The following is a 21,410-nucleotide window of genomic DNA, read 5'->3' as shown; positions in this document are numbered from 1 at the left end:
CGCCCCTCTTCCTGCCGGAGCAAGCGCGAGCGGCAGCGGGAAGCGCTGTGCGCTGGGAGGGGGGGCTGGGCCGAGCCCGGCGCGGGCGGCGGGAAGGGCTTGTCGGGAGAGGGAAGCCGCGCTGCTGCTGGCGCGGGCGGTCGCGCCTCCGGGAGGGGCAGGTCGCGCTCTGCCGCCGGGAGCCGGAGCGGGAATCGGAGCTGCAGCCGCTATCCCCGCAGCCGGGGCGGGGGTCTCCGTGCGCGCCCCTCGCCGCAGCCCCGGCTTCGGCCGTCCGCCGAGGGCCGCGCTCCTGCCACGGCGTCCCGGGCGCTGTGAATATGCAAACAGCGGGGAACACTTGGAAAATGTCACCTGAACGTGGAGAAATAAAAAGGGGATGGAAGGAAACCAAAACAATGCGGTCTCGTGGGGGAGGGGGGGGGGCGGGTTAGGGATCACAAAGCCTTACAGCAGCACAGCCCTGACTTTGGATTTCACAGCTCATGTGGTTCCTGATAGGGACCTCCGTGTGTGACAGCAGGGGAGAACCTTTAGGATATGAGTTACGGGAAGACTCAAAGTGCTGCTGTCCTTTGGAGCAGAGCTGGAAGCGCCGCGCCTCGATAGAGGCGTTGGCATGGGGCGGCAGCCTTATTCTCCAGGAGTCCGGGCTCGGTGGGAGGCACTGCGGAAAACTGGTAACTAATAATCGCGGGATTCCTGCACCCAGGGACGGGAGATGCTGCCCGTCAACTGCCAAACAGCAGCATTCGTGACGTACCTTTTCCTGGCTGACGAGCAGCAGCTCACTGCTCACGGGTGTCACCTGCCCGTATGCTCGCTTTTTACCTACCAACATCCAATCTGGGAATAAAAACTGCAGCCTATCATAAGTGCATTGCACAAGCTCCCAGGATGAGCCGTTATTCTGACCTTGGCAAGCTTTTCCTTGCACATAAACTTTTTTTTCCTTCTCATCCAGATCCTGGATATTAGGTTTCCATGTCTCCCTTATGGAGGAAGTACACAGGTATGCAAGAAATTGAGCAGTTATGTGACTGGTTTATGACTGATCTGTGGCTGGGAGGACAAGACCATGCCTTAGCTGTTTGGGCTCTAGAGATCCAGTCAAGGTGGATAGGTCAAAATATGTGGGATCTCTCTGATATGAATGCCACATTTTGTAAGTCACAACTTGGTCTGAAGTAACTGGGCAAACTGTTTGACTGGAACGGATCCCAAATATTTTCCTTTTAAAAATGACATACGTTCTGGATCACCTTGCACCCGCAGCCAGGGTGTTCGTTTCCCAAGAAAATTAGCTGCTTTGTTTTCAAATAGTCTTGAAGCGTCTATCACATGAAGTTTCGAGTCAAATAGCCTGGTTTCTTTGCTTGCAGACATCAGCATTTCTGAGATATTTTTTTAAAGTTCCTTGTGTTGGTGGAAATCTTGTTAAATTATGTGCTTTGCGTTCCCATAGCTAAATGTCCTGCCTACCTCAGTTCACAGTTTTGAAGCTTCTAAATTGCATTTCCATCTAGAAACCAGAGGAAAGGAGAAATTTTGGCCAGTTTCTGAGATCACAGATCTGGGCAAATCTGGATTCTAGCCACCTCAGTTGCAGGACTTCAATCTGTTTTGGCAGAGCAAATTTTACCCTTAGTCTTGTGGGTTTACAGATGGATAAAAAAGCAACAAAGGATCCTTTCTGCCATTTCACAGGTACATAAAGGTGCTTGCTTGCTGTAATTGGGGGTCAGACCTCCAAGAAAAATTTTTCAAGTCTTCAAGTTCCTATAAAATGGTAAAAACTCCATGGATGTGAAATATGGGCCTGAGCCACATGTGCAGAGTAGGTGTGGAGTGTCAGACTAAATGGTTCAGTTTGAGCCAAGACAGCAGCTCCTTACTGAGAATCAGAAGAGTTAGAGGATTAACTTCCATGGCTGGGTACAGGAGTTTAATATCTCAAGCATCAGTTTTGCAAAATTTAAGCTTCCTGGTTTGTGAGGTCAAATCTTGGTGCTGTCCAGTCAGCCTTTACACCTTTGCAAGGGTCATGCTGTGTATAGGGAAGACTTTCTCAGAGTGAGATCACAGGTATCAAGTGCAGAGATCAATTAATTCATGGCAATTTCAGTAGTCACAGAGACCTGCTGTGATGTTCTGGGGCTGAAAAAAATTCTTCCACCATTTGGCAAGTACTGATGCTACCATGTATGCTGCCTGATTTCCCTTGTCTGATCCATCAGGAGAACAAGATTGGCACAGTCCCCCAGGAACATGTCCTGCTTAGACCCATGGTTGGTTGTGGAGTAATGAGGATCCCTACACATAAGGGATCTCCACCAGCCTCTCCATAGAGGCCTTCTCCTTCTCTGTCCCATGGAAGTGAGGTGGCTTTGCTTGGGTCTGTGTCCTTACTGCACATCATCAGCCAGGACTTGTCCTGGAGATGCATCTTTCTGACAAGTGCGGCAAGTCTACACCAACGTGTGCTGCAAATTATCAGCAAATTATCCACAATCCAAAAATCTCCACAGTCCAATCCTTTGCACAAGCCTTGTTTTTCATAACTCCAAAATAAGTATCTCTTTTTCTTTCTATATATTGTACACAGAGTAGTTGTGACCAGTTCATGCTGAAATGAGTTATTTTAAAAATCAGGTAGTTTGTATATCATTCACACAAAGTTTGGAAAACTTAACCAGGTTTCTGTTAACATTTTAGATCTTTTACCATACTTCCTCAGAAGTTCTTTTATCAGAATAGATATGATCTCCTTTAGTAAGTAAACAAGGAAGATGTTAACAAAATGTGCCACCTTTCACTGCATTTTATTCTTGTTTGTAATTTTTTATATTTTATTTCTTTCTCTATACAAAGACATAGCAACACTCCCAGAAAGCTGACCTTAGCATACCTGATTTGCAGCCATTCACAAATTGTTAAATCTTACTGAATTTTGATTTAGTACATAAAAGTTACCTTAACACACAGCTGCAGTAGTGTAAACAATATCACATTTGTATACTTCAAAAGAGCTGCACATAGAAAGAATCAAGAGGCTAAGAAAATGTACTAAGTCTGTTTTCTACAGAGAAGAAAAATTCCCTGAAGCAATATATTTTGGTTTACTGGTATTGGCCAGTATTTCATTCTTGGTGTAATCTCCTTTGAGGTTAAAAAATGAGCTTGAAAATAACAATAACAGAAATAAATTACTGCACCTAATCAGCATGATGGTATAGGAACAAACAAGACTTTCTCAATTGATACAGACTAGACACTTGAAATAAGGCTCAATCAACACTAAATGGGAGAAGATAAAATAATGCCATTCTACTTAAATTGCTGATAGAGAAAGACATATTCCACTCCATGGCTGTCAAAAAGTGTGAGAGAGCTAATGGGAAGATGTTGTGGATCGTTTTGGAATCTTCCTCTCAGAAATATTTAATACAAAAAACCTGTATTCTAAACTTTCTGTGTAGGTGCTTTTATGTAAGCATAAGTTTAAAATGAAATAGATTAAAATAGTGCATGCTTAACTCAGACCTCTGCAGTTCTCCAGACAATGAACTGAACAGCAAAGGTTCATTCCCATTCGGTTCAAGCTGATCAAATAGAACTACCCATAATGAAGAAATAAAAGTAGAACATCCTTTGTGGGACATAAAATGGAGTACTTTGGTTGATTTATTGCTAGCTATTACTGTCACCTCTCCAGATAACAGATTACTGCTCACCCAGCAGGTGACTAAAAACTCACATCTGGGCTCCAGTTAGTTGCTGTTCACAAAGACCCACTCTGAAGAGAAATGAGTCCCTCATCCTCTCACCCTGTCAGCCCCATCTGTGATTTCCACTGGTGCCACTTTCACCTCCCATCCCCTGTTATTAAAGCCCATCGCTGAGTGCCTGGACATATCTGTGCTGCAGCTCCCCTCTGCTCAATGGCTTTGGCCCAAACTCCAAAACAAAGAGATGAAGTGACTCTGGTGCTTCAACCCAGTCTCTATAAGTAGTTTTGGTCCTAGAAGTCACTTACCATTTTTCCCTAAGTAGTGCTATGTGAAGCCTTCCAACTTTTAATACAGTAAAATCTGGGTTTCCTGAAGCACCTTTCTCTGTCCCTAGTCTGGAATAGTGGCAGACAGGCTCATTGCAGTTCACCAGTGGAGTTTGTCAGGGAAAATGAGAGCTTCTCAACTCAGAAGTAATTTGTGACAGCTGACTGAATGCAGACTCTTGTGAAGCCCCAAGTATTTTTCAAGTCTTGGGAGCTTTGCTTCCAGAGCAGCACATTCATAGCTTTTGCAAGTACTGAGGGAATAATGGTGGCATTTCTCACCTTCAGTGCTGCTGTTCAGAAGTTGGTAGGTGATGAAGCTGAAGAAAAATATATCAATTTCACATAATTATTGCAAAGATTACAGGCAGGGCACAGATTTTCTATGGGAATATCAGGTGTCTGTGAAAAAACACCTGATTTTTAGGAAGCTGAAAAACACAAAATTATCCATAACCTGAAAATTTTTCCAGTTGTCCATGAGTGTTTACTACAAAGAACCTGTTAGTTAGCATTTCTTCCTGCCATTTCTTAGGAAAAGAAAAAGGAAACACAGCATATAATGTGTCAGCTGTAACTCATTCTTTGAATAATGAATGCTATTTTCTGCAAAGGCTCCAAGCCACGCATGGGCAAGTTTTCTCTGCAACTGTAGGAAGGTGATAATAGCAACAGTTGGGATGGGAAAGTCTTTATTTCACTTTTGTGGTGTTTACTTTTGAAAAACTCAATTGAGTTTCCAAAAATCCAGTGGGGAAACATTTGCCATGCCTGGGATGAGCAACAGGCAGGGGATTAGTCTCTCCTGCTATCACTAATTTTGTGTAAATGCACAGGTTTGGGGATTTATAATGAGATCTCAGGAGATGGGTTCTGCTATTTCTAATTGCTACTACTCAGTTGAATGGGAAGATTGGTTTAGGTATCTGTGGTAGGGAGGCTGCAAAGCACTGCAGAGCCGTACATGAAATTAGGGAAAGTCGTGCTGTATGCAGTCCCTTGAACTCAAGGGAGTTTGAGCACTTGTGATCAAAGGTGAAGGTCCCAACTCCAAAGCAAAGCATGAGCATGATGTTCTCCTTGTGCTAAAACTCAATCCCCCTGACCCAGACTTTATTTTCTGGTGATGGGATCAGGGCAGCTGCTGCACAAGGTCTCTTTCTTCAACCTCCTAAGCATAGCCAGTGCAGCAGGCTTACCTGTCCCTTTCCGGTGACCAGGTAAAGCCCTTCGTGGTGATAACAGTCAGCTATCCCACATTCCGTGTCTGAGAACATCACCGAGGTTTGTAGCAGTTGTGTATGCCCGCCACTGCAAGCAGCAGGGCAGGCTGAGCTCAGCACTTGCTGTTCTCCTACCATCCTCATTCTTATAAACAGATGGGCCTCCTGTACAAGTCATGTCTCAGTTTCATTTAGCTAACAAAAGCAACAATCAAAATCTCCACTGCACCCGAGAAGAATAATGAGGATTAGAGTCTCGTCCAGTGTGCTGGAAGGCTCATTTGCATTCCTGGTCTGGCAATTCTCCTCTTTTCCATTTTGTGAAAGGACCCTCTCCCCAATGTCTTTCTGTCCCTAAGACAAGAGAGCTAAAAAGCTTTCACTGATGGGGGAAAGTGGAAGATCTTGTTCATCACATCTCATTTATACATAATTCCTACACATCATATACTTCTGCCACAATTATCATTTAATTCATTTCTCTCCACGAAAGCACACCAATCGTCTTTGTGGCTGCCCTGTTTATTATCTGCGGCTGTGGGAGCCGGTGCCGGCCAGGTGCAGGGACAATGGCTGGCTATTCATTTCTCTGCACCAGCTGTTACCCTCAGCATGCACCCAGTCTGGGCCCTGCTGGAAACAACCCTGTTATGGCTGCTGCTACAACTTTAATTTTATTTCAAGAGCTAATCCCAGATGATTGTTCTGAGAACATGCCTAAGTATAGTGAGGGGTAAGTATATTTTATGGAAAGACATGTTCCAGGCTTTGAATCTGTCACAGAATAGCTTGTAGGTCTGTGTGAACTTTTAGGGTTTTTCCCCCCCCAGACTCAGGGGAGATGCTGACTGGTGGAGTCAGATAATGCCGAAGAGAGGAGAGGAGAGGAGAGGAGAGGAGAGGAGAGGAGAGGAGAGGAGAGGAGAGGAGAGGAGAGGAGAGGAGAGGAGAGGAGAGGAGAGGAGAGGAGAGGAGAGGAGAGGAGAGGAGAGGAGAGGAGAGGAGAGGAGAGGAGAGGAGAGGAGAGGAGAGGAGAGGAGAGGAGAGGAGAGGAGAGGAGAGGAATTCATAATGAACTGATGGCATGGAAAGAATAGAAAATTTGCATACTACATGTCATGAGGCCGCTGAAGCCTGAACTGAGGATCCAGGTACCACTTATCCAGTCATTTGCTTTCAGAAGCATGAAATGCATCATTTCCCATTTAAAAAGCAAACAAGACTCTCTGGGTTTTCAGGGAAATTCTGGTTCTCATTTCAAGTCCAACTGTTCACCAAAATGTTAACTGTGGTTTTTAAAAATGTCTTTGGACAAGCTGTGTTGTAGCAGAGGAAGAGATATAATTTGCAGCTGTATGGAAACAATGTAAAAAGAAAGACATATTAAACTCAGAAAATATTTTCTTAGCCTTGATGATGTCATTCACAGATCTCTTCCAACTAATTGTCTTTAATAATTTTAAACTAATTGCTTTACTTTCAAACCTTTTTCTTTATTATTAAATAGAGACAAAACCTACTCATAGCTATGTCTGTTACATTTTACTTAAATCGATTGTATTTTCCTCCCCCACATTCTCAGCTCAGTCTGTTATATTATCAGTCAAAATTCCACATTGAAGAATGTAATTTCTGCCTCTGAGATTTCTGCTCACTTATTTACAGATGAGAGAAGGAATTTGCCAGTACTTTGACCTTTGTCTTTCTACTAATCCAACTTAAATCGGTAGATGCCAAAGGCAGCTTAGTTATTTCATATTTTCCCAGTTTTATATGCCAGTAGGGCATCATTCTTTGTATAGACTCAGGTCTGAAGAATGGTACATTTTGTTCTTTTACAGGCTAACAGAACAAGACAAATGGGATGCTGTAAACACGGAACTAAAATTCATGAATAAATGAAACTGCAAGCTTTGAGAGAGGCCATTCAGAAATAGCTTCAATTCCAATAGGCTCTCTATTAGTGACTCAAAATTGTGTACATAGCAAATCAAACCATCAGTTTATGCTCTGATACAGGGATGAGGACTGCTGGATATTTTTTTGTGAATTATTGACTTTCCTTACAGGAGATCTGCCTTCTTTTCCAGCAATTCCACACATTTATGGTATGATGTTGAGCAAATCATCCTCTCTAGTTTAAAATCTCATGTTCCGTAGAATAAGGGCCATGGCATGGATGTTCTTTGTAAAATTCCTTGAAATCCATGGTTAAAATCAAGCTTTACACTGAAAAATCAATGGCATTATGCATTTACAGAGGAACTTCTCAAAATGCTATCCTGAAATTGCAGAAAAATGTATACAGTAATTCAGGAGTGTTCTAGTTAGATGAAGCTGTCTGAAAAGGCCATATTCCCAGTTCAGGGACTTTTTTTTTTTTTTTCTCTTTTTCATTTTCAGCTTTGGCCCAAATTATATCGAACTCAGAAATCATTAGTATTTCCCACAAATGGCAAGTTCCAGGGGGAAAAAATAATCAGAAATAATAATAATTCCCAAGTGAATCCTGAATTACAGACAATGGGTGCCTCAGGCAGGGGGTAAGGAGGAAAAGAAAATTAGTTTTGCAGGATGCTTGGAGAGAGCCAAGCAAACCTTGTATATTTAAATTAGCATTTATCTTCTTTTTGTGTTTTAACCTCAATGCTTAGCCAAAATTCAAGGTTCTGTAGTGATTTTCTTGCAAGAAGAGTAATGATAAGAGAAGCGGGTGTTTTTGACACAGCTCCACTTGTTTACAAATAACATACAAAACTTTACTTCCTTGAACAAGGCAAACCCAGCAAGCTGGAGACAGCTTCTCAGAAGGGGGTCTGGCATGGCCACCCGCCAAGCACTCAGAACAGCAAGAGCCCAGGAGACTTTCCCAGCACCATCTTCTCTGTGCTTATTCGCACTGTAGCTTACGTTTGGCTTGACTTCCTCCCTCTTGGGTCTCCCTGGGCTGCTTGCATGGAGACACAATCCAGGCAGCGGGTGTTGCAAACTGAGGCCTCTCTCAAAGTCTCTACTGCTGGACACAGCATTAAACTAAAAGAGGCCACTGCAGATAATTTCGGTGAAAAGTTGAAAAAAAAGCTTGCATGGCAACCTGAAAACTCAAAAAGGAGAAGATAAGAGGACACCCAATGTACTTGCTTTGCCACAGAAATGTATCCTTAATATGAGGGTATTCGTTACTCTGGGCCTGGTTGCTGGCTTTAAACATCTGAGGATTGTAATTTTCAGGAGCAGGCCCCATTAGGTAACAATTCAGTACCTTTCTGCCACAAGAAGTATTTGAGATTACTTGGGTGGATGAAGATGGGTAAAAGTCATAAATAACACAAAGGTGGTACACAAATGCCATCAGCATCTCCACTTGGCACAGCCATTGCCATTCCTGTCACAGGGTGAAAGGTCTCTCTTTCTGTAAGAAGCCTTTTTCAACATCCAAAAGAAAAGTATATTGAAAATCACAGTGTTTCACAGCAGGGAACATGCATGAACTCACTGTGAATTATAATAATGAAATTGTAGTGTATATGTAATTTCCAGCAGAAAAAAATCTGCTACCCACCAGAAAGGAGAAACTAGAAAAAAAATGGAGATTTCATTCTCTAATTTGACATCATTCCTTGATCTCTCTGAGTAAGACTGGGGGGCTCTGAAGCAGATCATTTAGGCTCCTTCTATCTTTTCTGTAAAAAAGACCTCTGCATTACAGAAAGGAAAAGCTGGTGTTGAAACCACAAACTCTAGCAATTCTAGTGAATCCATGTGAAATTTATGAAGTATAGCTCCAGGCACATTATGAAAAGGGTGGAAAGTGTGAAGGTGATCTTTAGTCTTTGTAAACACTGAGAAGAGATGAAGAGTCTTGGAACAGCTGAGCATTTTTTTTTCCCTAAATTCCCTTATCTTTAATCGGAAAGAGTAGGTCTCTCAGATATTGAGTTTAAATTTAGATTACAGTGTTGTTTACTACTCTGTTACGGAAGTCCGATAGATTTAATGTCCAGACCTGTAAATCCTTTGCAGTGAAGCAGGGAAAAATAATGAAGCCACAGAATGAATACCAGTTAATGGAAGTGTATGGACGAATGGCCTGTGGGGTGTTCCCACTGACTGCTGTGCTGATTTGTATTGTTGTCATCACAAACTTCCTGTATCATTTCTCATTGTACTCAAAGAATATTGTTACAATTAGATTGAAATTTTTCTTCATGGGAGGCATTGCTCTGACAGAAGGATGAGGATGATGTTCCTGGGCAATCTGTAATATAGTTGTCCCCTTAAGACTGCCAGATGACATCCACTGGATCTTTATCACCATGCATAGGGCCAGCCCAGAAGTTGGGGAATGGTTAACCACGTGATTTCAAAACTCCCATACCTGCACTAAACCTTCAGATAAAAGACAACTACCTTTGTGTGGAATCAAGGAAGGGAAAATCCAGGCACCTCCCTCCATGGCTGAGGAGGAGTTGAAAGCAGCTGCTTCTGCTAAGGTTCATGCTCATGCTACTGGGGGGTGGTGTGCGCACACATTGCAACTATGTACATTCTGTACATCAGACTGCAAAAACCAAGACAAATTAATCATCATTTCACCTTGCCAAGTAAGTAAATACTAAAACATTCATCTTGCATACAGGGAAAACGAGTCATCAAGCTGTCACAGAAAGAGCTGGGGCCTGTGCCAGGACATGGAAACAGCTATCCAAGCTCTCCAGTGCGCTAGCTCTCTTCCTACTTCCCTCAGGCAAAACAACTGATCTCCATCAGAGTTAAATTCAAACTAGCTCCTCTGGAACAGGGGAAGGTGGCAGCCCAACTGTCATGATATCCCTTGGGCCCTCTCTGTAAGGAGCAGGTCGAACTTCCTAGCTTTTGGATACTTGTAACTCGTTCTTTGCCAGAGGAAATGAGAAGCCTCATGCAGTAGTTCTAGGAGGTTCTGATTGCTTCTGTAGTGGCAAAATAGCAGGCACAAAAAATAACAGTGACAAGCTTTGAAGACCAGCTAATTTTTCCATCTAATTTTCAAAATTTCCTATGTGTGCATCCAAAACACAGATGAAGATTAAAAGCTTCCCATTAAAAAACAAAACTAACAGCCTGGATTTTCCTTAATCTCAGAGGCATCATGGTGAGATCTTCACAGATCCCATAGCTGACTATTTTTTTCAAAGGCAGGCCAGCATAGACTTCTTGCTCCTGTTTGTATAGCTCAGTTTGTCCTACAGACTTTCTGCTTGTAGGACTATGAGATTGCCTGTCTTGATATACACATGCAGGTATGGTTCAGACTTTTCCTCTCCCTACAGGACAAAGAAAGACTATCAAATAAATAAAAAAATAAATAAATTTTAAAACCTTCAAACTTAGCAGAGAAAATAAGATGCTTGGACAAACCCAGTGCTCTGGGAGGGCTGATGTTTGATTTTCCCTACTAACACATCAGTAATTCTCGGTGCTACAAAAGAACTGTGTGGTTCAGCTTGTTTGCCCTCAGGGTTGTTGATGAAATCCCCTAGCTGCATACTCATGAAGGAGGCTTTGCACTTTGCACCACAAGTATGGTATGTGACTGATAGGCCCTTCATTTTAGCCTTGAATGGGACTGACCACAGTGATGTGGCAGCCATGTGCTGGCAACTGAATTTAGCTCCAGTCTGATCAGATAAGGCAAACACACAGATTTTGGCACTTCTATTCATGAGGGCTAATATTAAGAGCTAACACACAAAAAAAAAAAAGTGTAGTAGAGCAAAAGGAATATAAGGAAAAGAAAATAATTTGAACCAACTGGACGAGTCCATCTCCAAGACAGAACCAGCATGAGTGAAGGTTGTATTTATGTGCACAAGGATAGAGGGAACAGATTTTGTGTGTGCTCAGAGCTGGTTAGGGAAGGCAATAAGCTCTAGCCTTTCCTTTCCAGAAAGTAAAAGGATAACTTGTTCTGCATTTAAAAAAAAAAAAAAAAAAAAAACCAAAAAAACACCCCCCCCCAAAAAAACCCCAAACAAACCGGAAACAGGGGAATTGCCACAGTGGACTGTTCTTACTCCACCTGTGCAAATACTTTTGTATCCATTGGCAACAAATCTGGAAGGTCCATCTGCTTCTAGCCAACATGTCAACACCCACTGATCCCACCTCACATGCACTTATTCTGTGTCCTGTCATTTTCCCAGATCATAGAAAGGGAGGAGGAGGAGGGAGAAATCCAGTGGATTTACTCTAATCCTTCAACGCAACTTTGGATCTGCTTTGTATGGTCTCAAAGCCACCCCCTTGTCTATAAACAATATCCCATGCTGAACAGGAGATTCTCTACAGCCCATGGAGAAGAAAAAGGAGAAAAGAAAGGGCAGTGAGAAACAGCATTTAGCTTAGGGAAGTATAATCCAATATTGGCAGAGTTCGCATTTTTTGCCAAAAAAAATCCCTCCAGTTTTCTCAGCTTTTTTTTTATGAGAACTTGCTGAAGTTGAGAGGCAGAGTGTAATTTTAGAGGCTCTGACACATTTAGCTGACTAGCAGAGCAAAAATGCTTAGGAAATACCTTTCACTAAGTTCAGAGGTACAAAACAATACATCTTTTGGTTAGTATCAACCTGGTTTTCTACATGCCTAGGATTTAAATGTAAATCTCTGCCAAGCATAACGAGTTTTTAAGAGTGTTAATCACCTAGCCCTTTTTATAGTGTGTGAAGTGATTTGAAATCATTGGGGAACATTAATACTTTGTGGAGAGAGTTCCAGGATAGAAGACTGCAGTTTGCAGCACTGCTAAGACATATAAATCACTTTAGCTGTGGTAGAATGTGATGATTTGAAGTCATTGCGTTTGGAAATGGAAAAAGGACATGATCTTGAAAGATTCCAACCACTTTGGATATATTGAGCTCAATCTTACAGCTCTGATTGAGATATTTTCAATAAACATCAAAGTACAAGCTGCAAAATCAAATACTCTCTTCTGGGAAACTTCTAATACAACTTACCCTTTCTGGCTCAGCATATGCTTAGAAATACTGGGTTGAATCATACAGCAGTTTGCACTTGGTGTAATCACCTGCTGTTGTGCAAACTGAGCTCAAGCACTTTTTCTGATCTAGTAATATTGTACATCATTTTGCCATCTGTGTGAAATGCAAAGCCGCAATGAGGAGGAATGCTTTGTTCTGCAAGGGGAAAGAAGCCAGAGAGACAATATTCTTGCTTCCACAAGACTGCCCTGCAGTAATAAGCAGAAAAAAAAAAAAAGATGGAAAGATGAAGGACAGTTATAAAATTGCGTAAACTACATAAAGTGGAAGTGGAAAAAAGTGGGAGCACAGCAGGTTCATTCCTATAAGCAACATCAGCCAGGATGTAGGAAAACTATCATCTTTACCATCTCGTCCTCTAAACTTGCTCATAGGCAGTCTTGAGGAGGGGAGGGAAAACACATTTTGCATCCAGTTTATGTATTACTTATACAAGTCTTGCACTGTCTGAGCTCTTGTACTGTGCTAAGAGGAAATGCTAAGAAAGGAAATCTCTAAAAAAGGATTTAGGAACAAACAGCTGTTGATTGATGATGCTCAGTAAGATGTCATTAGTGACACGGGATCAGACAGGGTGTGTTTAAAGATTACACTGGCTTCTAAAAGCTATTGTGTATCCACAGAATAAAAGGGAATAAACCACATTTCTAAGTTTACCAAATTTTAAGCACACCAAAATCATTCTTCTGAAAAAGTTTCCCTGCCTTTTTCATAACTTAATTTAACAGTAAGAATGACATGAGAGCAAACTGAGCTTGTATGTGCAAGTTGTGAGGAGTTACATATTTAGCTTGATTAGTTTTTGCTATTGCAAAAGATATCTGACCTTTTCTGGAGGAACTCATTTGCTATCTCTGCCTCGTGGCAGGCCTTTGGAAGTCTGGAGTGAGGAGTGGTGACATGGATGCTGCCTTGCCTCCCGGGGAACTCCATTCAAGCTTGGATGACAAGCATTTTTCAGGTTGCTACAGTCCTTTGGCCATCTGCATTTGCCCCATTAATATCCTGCCAAAATAATGGAGCACAAGCCATGGAAGGGGTGGAACAGACTGTGCTACCACAACTCATACACAGATCCAGAGTGAGACCCTGCTTTCCATCTTCCTCGTGAAAGATTTGTATGTGGAAATGTTTATCAGCATGGAGATAATGCTTATCAATGAGTATATAGGTTCGTGATACAGCATTTGCATGATATGCTTTAGAATGAGGTTAAACACTCCAGAATTATACGAGGCATCTTCCATAGAGCCTTAATTTGGATCCTAGTGGATGTACGATGGAAGATAGCCCATAATTAAATGTTATTCTCTTTTTTTTTTTGCTACAATGATCTTGTCATATAGGGAGAACAGTGATAAGAATAAGAAGCAAGATTGGGAATTAATGAGGCTCCTTGCCTCCCTTGTTCCACCATGTAGGAAATGAAATTTCTGCAAAAAATAAAGGCAGGAGACTAAAGGAGAGGGCATGTCTTTTGGAATAAAGCAAGTGAATATTACAAAATGAAGCCCTGCCACTGCTGCACACTTCCTCCCTGACTGTAACCACAGCTCCCTCAGTCTGGTCCATGGGTGGTGAATTGACCATTTAGACATGACAGGGTGGGTGGAGAAGAAGTGTCTGGGTCAGTATAAAATGGGCCAAGATTAGAGTAACTGGCAGCTCTGGAAATCAGGAAAGACCAAAATTTTGCAAGAGGAAGGCCCAGAAACAGAACATGACACCGAGGAAGATTAGGTACGTTTTAATATCCTAACTCTACATGATACAATATAGTTCTTATATTATAGAAAATGTGTATTTGGCAAAATTCCCATTGGGACATATTTTAAAGTCCACTCCAACACGTGAAACACTCATGCTCTCATGAAGACTAGTTACTATACTTGAAAAGAACATCAGAGTGTACTTTCCCAATTTTTCTTCACATTTTCTCTGGTACATTAAATGACTTCATTTCAGAAGTGAGAAAAGGAGGAGTGTTAGAAGGAATCAACTAAAATTCATCTGTGTAGTGATCCTGACCAGGAGGCCGCTGTGCACCAAGGAATCAATCACCCTCCACAGCAAACCTGAGCAGTCCCAGGCCTGTGCTGTGCCACAGTGCACATCCAGCACAGCCTTCAACCTCTGCTGTGCTGCACTAATTGACTCCTTGACTATGGGACAAACTTGGCAACCTCATTATTCTGAGAGGAGCCTGTGGGCAGCTCCCCCTTGGTACTAGCAGTTACACCATCCCATTTGGCCTTGGCCTCATCTGAAAGTGCAATGAGAAGCTCTAAGGAAAACATACTTTAGGAAAAGGGTTGGGTTTTTTATAAGGAAATTATTTACTAGCTCAAAGGGCCATTAAGGAAGAACCTTTCCTTAGAAGGTTCTGCCCTGGGAAAATACATATGGGGTCTGTCTGATGCTGTGGGGATGTAAGAATTGCTTACTATGTTCCTCTACTTATTCTCTTATTGAAATGACTGTTTTTTCAATCTACTTGTTGTCAGCCATTCTTTCTGAAATCCAGAAAGAGCCCTGAACTGTATTTCTTTCCATCTCTCTCTCTCACCTTACCACCAACCCAGTACAAAACAAAGTGTTACATGGATTTTTAAAAAGCTTTTTGCTGTAGTAGTGGAAAAAAAGTCTGACTAGAAAAATATTTGGGAAGCAACTAAATGAAAGTTTAGATGATTCTGTCATTTGCACCATTACCTCAGTAAAACAGATGTTCCAGTTAGGACTGGCTTTGTGGTGCATAATTGGACAAATCCAAAGGAACACAACTTACTCTGGAGATTTTCAACCAAAAAGTCCTGGTGCTACCAGGAAAGCAATAGGGATTAGATCTGTGATCACAGATGTCTTAACGAGAACATCTTCTGAAATTTATGGGCTAAGAATTCAAAAGGTTGTTTTCTCTACCCATCATGTAAAGATGGAGATGTTTTGTAGTATAACAGGTATGGTTATGTTGCTTGGGCATACCCTAGAGATACAAACTAAAACAAAAGAGAATAAATGCTTGTAAAATGGACTGCTGGTGTTATAGACACACAAACTCACACTTTACCTTCTCCAACAAGGGCCGAGATAGTTACCCTACAGGATAGTCAGCTCAAAAGGCACATCTCAGGGGTGGGAGGTGGAGGCATCATGCCCACCCCCTAGACTATGGACCTGTAGGTGAAGAGGAGCTACATGGCTGTATCCATGGTAGAGACAACAGTGTCTCTAGAGCCCAGCCTCTTCTCATAGCCATAGTCAAGGCTGGGCAGAGCACCCAGTGGAACCTCAGGTTTTCTCAGAAGTTTCATCCTGGGTTTCTCCCCTAGGCTTGCTGCCTTCTAGCAACCAGGTGTCCAGATCACCCAGCAGCCTTCACAGCTGTACCACCCCAGTGAACCTTTAAACCCAAAACAAAAATGCCAGGTATATTTTTTTAAACAGTAATGGTAATGAGTTAAGCTGGTAATTTATACCATTCTCATGAGACAGATGTGTCTAGAGTTTGATGTTATGTCCAAGCTGTGGCCTCAATACCATGTGGTTTAATGGTATGGTAGCCCCAACTACTGTGGTTGTGAAGCCACAGGATCATTATGTAATAATGCATGAGTGGCTAACACACTACCTGTGCTGAGGATGGGAACGTGCACAGATAGTGAGTGCAGTAATAAAACTCATGATTTTCACACTGATTGCTTCTTTGCTTCTATAGCCACAGCTTCATATGTGGCTTGATCTCATGTGAACTGCCCCACTGACTTGTAGATGTTTGCAAAAACAAGGATTCTATAAAATACAGAGGCATTCTTAGAAATTTGATGCAAAAAATGTATTTCCTTTGTGGCCTCACTTTAGCCATACAATACCCTCAAGATTTTAGATTTAATGAAAACATTACTCTTGTACTGCAGACAGCAGCTTGGAAATATGATGAGAGAAGTAAGGAAGGCAAAGAAAAAGCACCTCAAGCATTCTTTAAAAAAGAACTTTCCAAAATCTAATTTTTGCATCAGCCTCTTGATATTCTTGCAGTCTGACTCATAAAGTGCTGAGTGTGTGTGGGAGAGGCAGAGGGGGAGTGAAGGGATGGCATTGCCATTTAAAAAAAAATTATAAATGGATAAAATGCCAACTGTCTGCATTTTACCCTCCAGACATCATTACCTGGCCAAGATTATTGCCATCATCTGTAACTAACAATGCAAAGATGATTACTTTTGATTCTTAAATTTAAAGGAGACTGTCATGAGACTTGACAGCAACAAATGCAACTTGCAAGGAACAGCTCAAGTCAGGAGTTTTCTAGACAGTTTTAGCGATGTTTCTTTTTTTTGTTCAAAACAGCAATTTAAAATAAGAGCTTGCATGATCACGAGTAGTCTGGATTGCCATAAAGCAAAAATTCGCAGTATCATTTAGTTTATACCATCTACTCCCTGCTGCTTCTGCTGACATGAACTGGTTTTGTTTTCTTTTCTGCAGAAGGGTTTCACCCCTGGCTGTCACCCACCACAACATCCTGCTGGCGCGCGGGCTGCAGACCGCAGAGAGGAAGGTTTGACTTTTACATCCAAATGCAAACCCTGCTGTCTTTGGCAGCTTTCAAAATGTAAGGGAAGCATGCTGTGTACAGGCCTAAACTTAGTAAAGGCAGTGGGACTGTGGTGGTGCCATGTTTTAACCCTTCATTCTCTGGGCCACATGTTGTTATACTTTTAAGACAACATGTGTTCAGTAAAGTCATCACAGCTGTCAAGACGTGTACTAGGGTGCACATCTATGAATGGGGTTCCAAGCATGATTGGGAGCTCTTTTTCTCACTATGTAAGGTGTCTGAGAGGGAACCAAGCAATGTGTGCTACAAGCTTATGGGTGCCTTCCAATTTGAATCATTCTATAACTTTATAAACTGCCAAAAGTGTTCATAGAGAAGAAAACAATTCTGAGAAGTCCCACTACATCAGTTCCCTGCTATCAGGCCAGCTGGCTGGATGTGCCTGAGTGGAACACGATGCAAATGTAAGCACACAGAGAGGCCTTGTTTTCCAGACACAAAAACACAGGTTAGGGAATCCCACTCTTGGCTCTGAGCAAATCACTCAACCTCAGTGTTGCTTGACACAGAAGCACAGACCAGCTTCCCAAGGAGCCTGGGGCACAGCTTTTGACGTAGCAATTTCTCTTTGCCTGCTGACATTTTTGGGCACAGCATGTGCCATGCAGGGGCCTGGCAGCAACCTGCACCCACCCTCTGCTCATGCTCCCATCCCCTTCCATCGAGAAACAATTCATCAGGATAATGAAAGATGTCTGAGTGGGTGCTTAAGGAGAAAATTACAGACATTTTGTATAAAGCTGAGGACTACTCTGTGTCCCTGCTTCCCAGCACACATCCTTGGTTGACTTCAGGCATGTGAGTGTGTCTTGATTCCCTGTGGTCATGTGTCTGAGACAAGCACTTTGGTGTTCCATGGAGACAAGGTGGCAATGCCTCCAGTTGCAGGAAGGTTTGCATGATTTTAGGTTCCAGGCAACGTTTCCCAGTGAAACCTTAGGTGTCTGTGGACTTGGAGCTACCAGAGTACCTTGCAGATGTCACATAGCTGAATTTAAATATTTCAATGCCACTAAAGTAACCTGCAACACAGTTATTTCCATGTTTGTATTTTGACTTCTGTGTGAACTGCTTCATTGTGCTGAAGTCCTGATGAATGGTGGTCAGTGTCTTCAACTGCTGTTGACTTTCTTTTTTTTCCCTAAGAAAACTGAAAGCAGATTTCCAAGGAAATCATAGTGCTCCAAAATAGAATTTTATAAAGGAAGCTTTTTAGAACATCAGCTGCAGAGACAGGCCAAGGCCTCTTGACTAATAAGGATCTGGCAGTAATATGTCTTCTATTACCATAACTTTGCAAAGACCTAATTCTACAAGATACAGACTATCAATTTTACTAACATGATCTTCTGTGGCATTGAGCAGACTTAGCAAAGACCAGGAAATGCAGATCACTATATTCCCACTCAAACATAATTGTCATTTTACTGCACATTTCCCCACTGGGAAAAAAAATAGTCAGGTTTTGAGTACCTGTTGTACCAATAAGTCTGCATAGTATGCATATACAATTACATAGTACATACCATTGTCCTCTCTGGAGAAGAGATTTAAGCATGGCAAAGTGGCAGCAAAACCCTTTAGTGTCACTCAGCTTTCAGTGGTTGTGCAGGAAGAAGCTCCAAAAAGGAACAAGGTTGTAGACGTCATGCTGCTGTATTTGTGAAAATGCTATACTGGAAAATGCTCAGGTCTGATTCCAAGCATTTCTCTGAAAAGTGTTTTGATCTGGATGTGATCTGACAAGACTCAGGAGAGCATTTGTAGGTCGAATGACTCCCTCTCTAGGTTACCAGGCTGATATTTGAGTCACTCAGGTGCTCTGGCAGAGATAAGCATAATCTGCAATGACATCTAGGCTACACCAGAAGATAATGCTGCTTCTGGTGTATTATTCAAAATACATGCCAGCAGACTGGCTTCGGCTGCTTAAATACACACTGCAGTGCATTTGTGGCTAAAGCTGTACTCAGAGTGGCAGAATTAATCTGAACTGCCACTCTCAGGAAAACCTTATTAGAATAATTTCACATTAGGCAGTTTATGTAACTAGATGTTAAAAACACTGCTTTCTAGAAACACTGTCAAGCTCTTATCCTCAAATAACCCATTCAACTTATTTTTAAACCAGAGGTACCTGGAAATACTGACCATACAGATTCCTGGAAATCGTTGCACTGGATTAACTCTTCAACCTGGTCTTGACTTTATTTGAGAATGGCATTTCAGATCAAAATGCTGAAGGTATCTTGCATTGAAAATCAATTCATGAGGAGATCTAAACTGGTATGGGTTTTGCTGCTGAGAGAAAAGGCAGATCACATGAATTTTGCAAAACTACTGACTTTGCAAGTTTCCAAAAGAAACACGTTGTGCTTTTTTTAAGTCCTTGAAAGCATGATTCCCATCATACAGTTATCAGACAAAGGATTTTCAAGTAATGCTGAACATAACTTATGCTGCAGACTGTGGAACAAACTTTTAGGACTGTTTTTTATACTAGGTGGAGATGATACAAAGATATAATTAAGGGTTAGTGTTTTGGTATGGAGCCATAAGGCCAGTCCTGTGACAATCATGGTGTCATCTTAGCAAAAGCTCTGCAACTGTTTAAACATACTTAATATTTTGTGCTGCCAGAGTAGAGGAGAATCTCAGCCTATTTCTAAAACATCCAACTAATTTAAAAGAAAACCATTAAGGATCAGTGGTAGCATAATAAGTTTTCAGTATGCAAGAACTTCCTGCTTCTCTTCCTCTTGTTCTTTCCTTCAAGTGGGTTTTTTTTTGGCAAAGCTTTACACAGGAATGAATGGCAAAAGTGACATTGCTGTCATCAAGAGAAATCCCTTGGTTCAGAAAGAATACCTGCAGCAAAGCTTTGGAGGGAACATGAGAAATGAGCAAAACACAACATGCATTTTCAAAATTCATTTCAACATGAGAGGAACATAAAAGATAGCATTGCATATATTTCAAATCTTGCTTTCCTCATGCTCCCAGAAAAAAACCCAAAAAACAAACAAACAAAAAAAACCACAAAAAAAACCCCCCACCCAACACCTAAAAGAACTATGCTCACAAGAGAAATAGCAGCAAAGTTTAAGATGTCACCACCCTTTACAAGAGGTTATGCAAACCTGCATCTCAGCACCTTCACAGCTTAGTTAAAACTCCTTTGAAAGGCACATTTATCTCCAGTCACTGGATTTTGTATAGAAACAGTTGAGCGAGTGTGAGTGCACACAGGCCACTCCATCAGCTACTCTAAGAGTCCCAGCTGAAGACATGCACTGGTGACATCTTAAATTGTATCAGTTAGATTTGCCTGGAGCTCATCCAGCCTCTCCTGAACTTTCCACTATGCTCTCGGATCTTAAGGAGATTGAATTAGCCAAGCTACACTTTGGCTAATTTCCCGGCATTATCGCAGGCAGGTAACAGCTACCGATCGTTCTTATGTTGTTGTCAAAAATCTCTGATTCTTCCTACTTCCCCACAATCAGCATTACTTTCTATTTTGGAATGACTGGTGCTCCTGGCTGACCTGCAAATTTCCTTCAGACCCATAGCTGGCAAGATCACAAACCGACCACAGAGGAGTGCTGCTGATTGTACTACTGTTTATAGAGATAGGTAATTCCCCCCCCACCAGCTTTCTATTATTGTGTCAAGCGCTCCAGGAACTACATCTCATGTCTAGGCCATTTGCTGTGGAAATGATTTCCTCAACAGATGTGTTGTCCCATGCATAGGAAGAAATGTTAATATTTGATTTTCTCTGGGCAAAAAAAAAAAAAAAATTAGAAAGTCATCAGTGCTTGTAAATAACCTGAAGTGAAAAGCCTACATAATTCTGAGGCCAGTAGATACTGGATTAAACTTTGCACTGGAGGCAAATTCCTGGATATACATCCTTGTTCCTGTTGTTCCTCTCCTGCTTTCAGAAGCAGAGAGAAAATGAAACTCAACTGCCCCAGGCAGTACACAAGTCACATTCTCCTCTGATTGTTACAGATTTATTTTAATTCCAAGTTTCTCTGTCTCTTTCTCCATGGTGTTCACAGAAGCCCTGAGCACTTTTATTAGTATTGTTAAGATAAATCTAAAATAGGAGAGATATAAAGGTCTCTTCATAGTCTTGGCTCCAACTCAGCACTGAGCCTTACATTTACTGGTTTGGTTTTCACTAAATTTTCAGGGCTGAGGCCTTCAGTGCTTAAAGAGCTGTCATGAGCCTGCACAGAGAACTACTTCCTGGCTGTGATAGGTTGGTACCCTCTGTACCAACACTGGCATCTCAGACACTCTGAAAGCTCTTGGTATCTGTCAGCATACTCAGGCTATTCTGTGAATCCAGACAATCCAGACTCGGGCTTGCAGCAAAATAGAAGCAGAGGAAAAACCAGCTCCGGTTATCTGGCTCTCTGGTCTCACCCCTCTGGCATAAGGCTTGGACCTCTGTC

The sequence above is a fragment of the Chamaea fasciata genome, unplaced genomic scaffold (assembly GCF_029207755.1).
Source record: "Chamaea fasciata isolate MVZ Bird 193981 ecotype frontalis unplaced genomic scaffold, bChaFas1.0.hap1 SCAF_3, whole genome shotgun sequence".
In the NCBI taxonomy this organism is placed as follows: domain Eukaryota; kingdom Metazoa; phylum Chordata; class Aves; order Passeriformes; family Sylviidae; genus Chamaea; species Chamaea fasciata.
Note: the sequence above shows the minus strand (reverse complement) of the source record.